This window comes from Symphalangus syndactylus, chromosome 11 (genome assembly GCF_028878055.3).
Source record: "Symphalangus syndactylus isolate Jambi chromosome 11, NHGRI_mSymSyn1-v2.1_pri, whole genome shotgun sequence".
Lineage (NCBI taxonomy): Eukaryota > Metazoa > Chordata > Mammalia > Primates > Hylobatidae > Symphalangus > Symphalangus syndactylus.
This window is the reverse complement of record NC_072433.2, coordinates 16436196-16442458: the sequence shown is the minus strand read 5'-3', so window position 1 is coordinate 16442458 and position 6263 is coordinate 16436196. Positions and strand designations below refer to the sequence as shown.

The 6263-nt window shown below is 46.4% G+C and overlaps 1 long non-coding RNA gene across 1 annotated transcript; it reads right to left on the bottom strand.

Moving 5' to 3' along the window:
* Window positions 1–408: 408 nt before the first annotated feature.
* On the bottom strand, window positions 409–5686 carry LOC129493177 (uncharacterized). Its single transcript, XR_008661059.1, has 3 exons — window positions 5593–5686; window positions 4102–4208; window positions 409–2249 (listed from the first exon to the last, which is right to left on the bottom strand). It is a non-coding gene; the product is annotated as an uncharacterized lncRNA (long non-coding RNA).
* Between the last annotated feature and the right edge of the window lie 577 nt (window positions 5687–6263).

Sequence of the window (6263 nt, the reverse complement as noted above, 5' to 3'; positions counted from 1 at the left end):
AGTTGTGCAGCAGATGCTTTCAACACCCGAAGTCCCAGGGCATTCCTATCAGGCAGCCATCCTGCCTGACAATGGAGCCTGGCTGACTACCAAGAATGTGCACTTAACGCACGTTCCTACTCCAAACCTTAAGTACATTAATATTTTGAAACCTCAAATCAGTTTGTTCTGTTAAAAACTAGAACCACATGCCCTCAGAAACATTGTGCTGATGGGCTCTGATTTTTCTTTTCATGAAATGGAAATCACAGGCTGTAGAGGCAGGAGACCTGCGCTCCAGCCCAGCTGTAGCACTAAATGCCATGTGAGCCTGGGCAGGTCCCTAACCCCCAAGGCCTCAGTTTCTCTAGCTTAAGGGCCTACCAGCTCTGAGGGTTTATGATCCTAGGGGGAACAGAGACTCTGAAGTTGACTGGTTTATAGGAAAGTTTATTTGAAATCCATGAGGGCCTATGATTGCTTGTAAATGATTAAGATGCATTTTTTTGTAAGTCTAAACACAGGTAAAATGACAAGAATGTAAACAGTGCTTAGAAAGGCCCCTTCTTCTGGTGCCTGTGGATGAGAATCACAGTAAAAGCATGGAAGAGGCAGGAGAAGACAAGGCACGAGCTGGTCATCATGCCCCTGGGGGCCTGTGGCTGCCCAGAACTGGGGCAAACCAACAGCCTGGACACCGGTTATGGTACCAGTTCCGTTGTTCTCTCCCAGGAACAAGGGCTTGGAGCCTGCAGCCTTAACTTCCCAGCTTCCCTCTGCCCTGCAGACTTCCTGTTGCCAGCTTTGGATTCTTGTTGGAGCCATGCAACTGAGTGAGGAGGTCCCAGCTAGCCAATTTATGGGAAGATGGAGTAGAGACAACAGCGGGAACCCTGTCCTGTGCCTGGCTCTTGCCCTGAGGTGTTTGACAACCACAGCATCCACAGAGATCACTAGGTGTGGGGTCTTGTGGGATAAGATTATTTTAGGGTGGAAAAGAGTTCTGTGGTTAATAACACAAATTGAAAAAAAATGGTGTAAATGATCAACTTGGTGTCAGTTGGCTAGGGCACCCCTCATGAGGGGGACATGAGTCTATAAGGCTTTATTCTTTTCTTCATCAAGTGTTGACCGAGTGTCTAATCCATCCCAGGTACTACGTGGGTACCTGACTTGGTGGTGACTGTATCCTGGCTGCGGAGAAGGAATACGAACAGGTGAACCTCAGTTGAAGAAGGGGTAACAAATGGCAGACAGGGTGCTTTGATGAGAGTGGCCAGTGACTCAGATGGGGTAGTCAGGGAAGACTTCTCTGGGGTAGTGCCTTTACACTTAGACCAGAAGGGTTAGGAGGAGCCAGTGTACCAAGGGTGGAGGGAAAGGAATCCCAGGCAACACAACAGCACAGGCTAAGGCTCTAAAGCCATGAAGGGCTAGGCTCGGGCTGCACAGAGTGGTTTGAATGAGTGAGGGAATACAGGCATTGAAGATGCACATGCAGGGTTTCTTTGACTATGTGTCCTGGGTAGTAGGGGGTGGCTTTGGGGTTAGGATGATCATGGGGATACAGGATGCAAAGAGGACTATGTGTGTACCCATCAGAGACCTAGGAATGGACATGCTCTAGATTAAGCACAGCACCCATGCAGCAAAATGCCAGACTCTTGGCTAAGAAGCTGAAAACCATGGCTCCCTAAGCACTTGTAGAAAGACAGTGAATTAATGCAGCCTTTCCTACATCCACCCGGTTCTCCTGCCAGCCATCGTCAGAGGCCATTCTCATAGTTTGCCCTTTTCTTATGATCATTCATATTTTTCAAAAATATTTATTCTTATATTTCCTGCAGTCTCATTTCTTTAGGTGGCCCATAATTGCTTGGGGCGAAAGCTGTCAGGAGGCCCAGCTCCAATGCCAGAAATTCTGTGAAGCCTTGTCCAACCTCATAGTCCTTGCTGAGGCCTGTATCCTCTGGCTTGTGTCAGCTTGATTCTCTAAGCAACACACTGTAGACCATTGCTACTCAAAGTGTGGTTTCTCCCTTCTCCTCCCCTTTCCTTGACTGGTACGCTCCAAGCTCACTTAGTCATGAGAATGGAGGGACATTGCCAGCGTTCAAGAGGTCAGAGGTGTGGCAACAGTGATTGAGGATGTTGCTTCCTTCATGTGGGGTGGGAGAGAGCCTCCAGACACAGTGAGTTCCCAGGAACCAGCCAGGTTCATCAGGAGGGTGCTGCCTTGGAAAAGGATGACTCCAGGACAAGGGATGACCCTGAACAAAAAGTGCAGTCACTGATAGAGTGGAACTAAAAAAAAAAAAAAAACCTCTTTCTTTCAAAGCAACTGACTATTATTAAGCACCTACTGTTAGCTCAGCCCTGGCCAGGTTCCAGGGAAATGGGAGAAGGTGCTCATTTAAATGTCAGGACCACAGGTTTGTTTTTTAAGGGTGGTTTGCTTTGAGTCAAACAGAACTGAGAACATCCAGTCCCTGTCTTTGGATTGAGCCTGTCATCTTTGTGCCTGTGTGTGTGTGTGTGTGTGTGTGTGTGTGTGTGTGTGTGTGGTGGGTGGAATGGGGGACATAGGCAGAGGAGCTCATTTTCCGCTTCCTGATTGCTCTAGGCCTATTTCCTGATCAAGAGCTTTGTTTGCTCAGTTTATTCACAGAATAATGTACATATGTTGGCCTACTCCCTGCCTTCCTCTCTGGCCCCACTTCCTGACACCCCTATACCCATGCCAGTTATCAATATATTGCCTTTCAGCTCCAAATCTACCCTTATTTTCCTGCTTGTTGATAATGGAGGTGGGCTTTGTAAATATTTTTCCCTTATTGACAAACAGCACTGGAGGCACACTGGAGAGAAAAGGGGTTTCCCTTTCCTGGTTCCCATGAGCCTGGTCCACCAGGCTCCTACAGGGTATGCTTTCTCCAGGCTTAGGTCCTGAGAGCATGTAGTTTCTGCTGTGCTAGGCTCATGCAGTGAACTCCTTTTCCCAATGCCTGGCTCCTGAAAAGGGTGCTTTTTGAGCTCCTATAGTCCCCGGTGACTCACAGCCCCCTCCCTCTCAACCATGTCCTCTGGCAACCTTCCAGTGGAATGCCACCCCCATCCTTGTGGGTGGTTTCCTCCAGGACTGCCTCAGGTGACTGTACAGTGAATTCCTAGGCATGGCATCTGTGGACACCTTCCCCTGACACCCTAGTAGGCAGATTCCCAGCAAGTCCTAACAGCAAGTCATCTGCCTTCATTACTTTTTTTCATCCAGTAGGCCATGGCTGTCCCCTCTCCAAGATCTTAATCCCAGCCCTAGTGGGAGGAAGAGGCTCTTCTGTGGGCATCAATCTCAGCCCTAGGGGTAGTGGCTGCTACCTATATCTGCTGTTCTTATATTCTTTAACTCTTACCAGAGTTAATTCTGCTCTTTTATTAATTCTTCATACTAAACTTTTTTCTGTTTGAAAATTACTGTGTGGTTTCTTTGTCCTGATTGGACCCTGTGGGCAGAACTTCGAGGAGTGCATTTGCTTGTCTACTAGTGTGAAATGAAAGATAGAAGTATGGATCTACATAGATTTATAGGTAGTTGCTAATGGTTTGGCTGGATAGACAGGAACTTGGAAGGAGCAGGATTGGAAGATTAGTGATAATAAAGTCTGGGGAAGATGTATATGGATGGATCTCTCTCATAATGGGCACAAATGGTGAAGATATTTGAGTCCCGTGTGAATGCCCAAAGGGCATCATTACTGTAGAAGAGGTTAATAATCAGACAAAATAACATGCAACATGCTCAGAAGCTGTCAGCCTCTTCCCTCAACCACTCTAGTGCTTGCTCAATGGGACCATGAACAAAGAAGCCAAGTTGGCAGGGATGGAGCCTATGCAGGGGCTTAACAGGGTGGACTTTCCCTTATAAAGGCTGTACTAATACTATAGCTGGGTGCCTAACCTATCTACAGCAGAGACTAAACACTGAGCCCCCGATATGACACCATTCCCTAGGGGTGAGTAGACAGTCACCTGGTGGCAGATTGATCACAATGGACCTTTTCTATTATGAAGGAGGCAGAGATTTGTCACCATGAGAATAGATATGTATTCTAGAAATCGACTTACCTTCTTTGCACATAGTGCTTCTGCCAGCACCGCCATCTGTGGATTCACAAAATGCCTATCCACCATTATGACATTCTCCATAGAACTGCTTCTGATCCAAGAACCCACTTCTCAGCAAAGAAAGTGGTGCAATGGATTAATTCCCATGGAATTAAGAGGTCTCACTATATACTCCATTAGCTGGAAGTGGCTGGGCTAAATGAAAGGTGCAGTCACTTACAGAAGACTCAGTTGCAGCACCATTTGGGATTAAACACGCTGAAAGGATTGGGTTCTGTCTTAAAGGACATAGTATATGCTTTGAGTCAAAGACCATAATATGGCATTATTTCCCCATAGCCAGAATACAAGGGTCTGGGAATCAAGGGGTATAAATAGAGTTACATCTCTTACCATTATGTCTAGTAATCTGTGCACAGAATTTTAGCTTTACAGAGGAGCTACAACTATGATTTCATTAAACTAAAGAAGGATCTGTTCATTTTGGGCTTAAGGACTGTGATAGTCTGAATATGTCTTCAAAATTCATGTATCAGAAATTTAATCTCCAATGCAACAGTGTTGGGAAGTAGGGCCTAATGAAAGGTGTTTAGGTCATGAGGCCTCCACCTTCATGAATAGATTAACAGCTTCATAAAAGGGCTTGTGTGGTGGGTTCATGCTCTTCCACTCTTCTGCCATGTGAGAACACAGCGTTCATCCTGTCTTGCCCTTCCACCTTCCACCATGGGAAGACACAGCAAGAAGGCCCACACAAGATGCTAGCATCTTGATCTTGGACTTCCCAGCCTCCAGAACTGTGAGAAATAAATTTCTGTTCTTTATAAATTACCCAGTTTCAGGTATCTTGTTATAACTGCATAAACAGACCAGGACAAGGCCACTGAATCAAAAGACAGAAAAAGGAGTTACTCTACTGGCTGGAGTGATTGATCCTGATTACCACAGGGTGATTGGATTGCAACTATATAATGGGGACAAGAGAGACTATTTCTGGAACTGAGGAGATTCTATAGGTCACTTCCATACCTACTAGTAAAAGTTAATGGAAAACTACAGTAACCAAAATATAGGCAGGGTAATTGAGGACTCAGACCCTTCAGGAATTAAGGTTTTGGTCACTCTACCAGGTAAAGACCCCAGTCTGCCAAAGTCCTGACTGAGCATGGGGAAGCACAGATTGGTTAGCAGAAGAAGGAAGCCATAGATATCAATTATAACCTCAAGACCAGTGATAAAGACAAGGATTGTACCGGTTCTGCATATTTTCTCTAGAGGAGGAGGAGGAGACTGCAGGCTAGTTGAGGTACAAAGAGTCAGAGGGAGGGAGAAGACTTTCCCATAAGACAGACCAATCTGCACTCCCCATAAGCTTCCTTTGGAAGATAAAGGAGCTGAAAGCAGTGAAGGCAAAATCAGTAGGCTGTGTCCATGATGGGTGGCCAGAGAAGGAATATCTCATTGACGGGGTATTTCCTTATGGGATCCAACCTCCAGGACTGAGTTGTTCCAGGAACTGTATAGCCAGACACAGCCACAGGGCAAGCATATACTCAGGGGTCTCACAGGGCACGTTGTTCTCTCTGGGGCTGGGAAGCTTTGGAGGGTGGTGAGGGTAGCGGCAGGGCTAACCTGGGACCTGCCATGTAGAACCCCTGTTTCTTAGTGGCAGTGGCAGCCAGAGAGCCACAGCCTGCTTATGAAACAGCCACCAGTGGGACCCAATTGTGACATTTTCATCAGGAGAGACAAACATGGGCAACCCTCTAGGGAAAAGGAGTACCCAAAATTGTGAGTATGGGTTACTAGGTACAATAGTGCAAGGAGCCTGGATTTCTGGGCCCATATATTACGGCAATGGAAGAAATGGCATCATGTATTGGTTGCTGGTTTAAAATTGCAACTGTAGCCTGTTGGAGAGCCTACAGTCTTGCAAGGTGTGGTCTCACAACCAGCCGTAGCTAAGGGCTCAGGAGTCGATTCCAATATTCTATAAGGCCAGACGATTCTGGGACATAGGGTTTATATCAGTTGGGGTTCAGTCAGGGATGGAGAACCATTATGAGTGAAATGGAATGAAAGATTTCTTTAGGGGATTCAGACTAATGTAAGTGTGGGAGCTGGTGAAGAATTCCACAGAAAGCTATTTTCTCTGCATCTCA